We start from the raw sequence: 2,010 nt of genomic DNA, 5'->3' as shown, positions 1-2,010 counted from the left end.
ATATGACATCACCGGCATTTCAGAGATTCTGATTGGCGGATAGTTGGGATAAATTATCCTCGCGTAGTCACTGAACCACGCCCTCTGACGAAGTCTCTGACGAAACATGTTAGGGCTTGGTCAGTGATACCCGTGCTGACTGTGTCCCGGCGCTGCCTTCTGCCTGTGTCCCCGGCCTCCGGTTTCCGAGTCCTGTCGGCGCAACCCAGCGTCTGCGAGTTCCTGTCGACCTGATGCCAGTGGAGATGCGGTTGGAGCAGATTTGCTGTGGTATTGTTTGTTTTATCATGTGGTAACCAGCCCACACTGTTCTTTTATTGGTACGAGCAATTGCTTTTATCCTTTTTAAGGAGTGTTTGTTCCTCCATAATAAATATATCGTTTACATGCACCATGGAGCGCCCCTCTGTTCTATATTTTCTCTAGATTCATACGTCCTGACCCTGGATGCTTGGTCATTTTCCAATTGAGGGAGCTGCAGTCTATATCATTGGACTTTGGTGAAACTTCTGTGGCTCTTTGTTTAAAGGGCTAACATTGCTGGACTCATTAGAGACTTGAAAATCATCAGCGCCACCTGCACTACGGTTTTTTCTATATATATATATATATATATATATATATATATATATATTATACGAGAGAAAGAAAGGCTGGCACTCAGAGGTCAATAAAACGTGCTGTATTGTGTCCAAAAGAAGACCAACGTTTCGGGGTATTAACCCCTTTGTCGAGGTGCTAGTTAGAACGGGTTCTGGGCTTTGTCCTGGGCTTCACAGTTTATAAGAAGCCACATTTGGTACTTAAGGTGTGTCTTGAGGCCCATACAAACTTAGCAATATTCAGCTGAAATTCGCTGAAAATAGCTGTTTTGAGTGTGTATGGTGTGTATGGGCCATCGATGGGAGACTAGCGATGATGCACGCTCCCGCATCATTGCTAGCAAAGTCTCCCATCTGCTGGTTTTACCAGCATGCCAGCGATGATGGATGAGTTATCATCCATCATTGCTGTGTGTGTACGGCTGCCGATGAGCTGAAAGATGAGACACGTTCAGCCCAGCTGACCACCTGCTCCCTCCCCCTGCACCCCCCCCCCCCCTCCAGGCCCTGCATATTCACCCTGCCGCCGTTCCCACGCCGCCACGCTCCGTTGCGCCCAACTCTCTGTCTGCACGGCTGTGTGTCTCTGTCTCCACACAGCCCGGCACAATGCCCCGCACAATGCTCCGCACCCCCGGACATCCCCCGGCTAGCTGCAATGCTCCACAGAGCATATACTGTACATGCCACACTAGTCACCAATGCATATTTATAAGCCAGTAAGGTACTCTTTACCTATCAAGGCGCCCATCGCGGGCATCGCGGGTACATTTATGTCTGGCCGCGACGCGACCGACGCGTTGCCCGCGATTTCCCATTGAAACCCATGTTAAACATGGAAATCGCGTTGGTCGCGTCGCGGCTGGCCATAAATGTACCCGCGATGCCCGCGACGCGATGCACCCGATTTCCCATAGCAATCAATGTTAAATGGCCCGACCGACGCGATTTTACTGTTAGATGCCTCAATGGACCCGATGTGGCCATAGGAAACAATGTTAAATGGGCCACAGAGGCCAAATAGGCAACCTTGACTGGGAAATGGCCCCCCCCAATTGTTACCGCCACCCCACGATCAACGTCAACCCGAAGCGTGGCGAGCGCAGCGAGCCCGCGAGGGGCGGCGGTACGCGTCCTCCGACCTTTTCATACCCCCACTATCCACGTCGGCGTGGAGTTGAGAATAGAATAGTGTGGCGAGCGCAGCGAGCCACCGAGCCCGAAGCGTGGCGAGCGCACGCGGATACCTTCACAGCTATACGCGTCCCCTCGCGGGCTTCACAGGTATCCGCGTCCCCTCGCGGGGCTCGCCACGCTTCGGGCTCGGTGGCTTGCTGCGCTCGCCACACTATTCTATTCTCAACTCCACGCCGACGTGGATAGTGGGGGTATGAAAAGTTAGGAGGAC

This window comes from Crinia signifera, chromosome 4 (assembly GCF_055691185.1).
Source record: "Crinia signifera chromosome 4, ASM5569118v1, whole genome shotgun sequence".
Taxonomy (NCBI): Eukaryota; Metazoa; Chordata; class Amphibia; order Anura; family Myobatrachidae; genus Crinia; species Crinia signifera.
Note: the sequence above shows the minus strand (reverse complement) of the source record.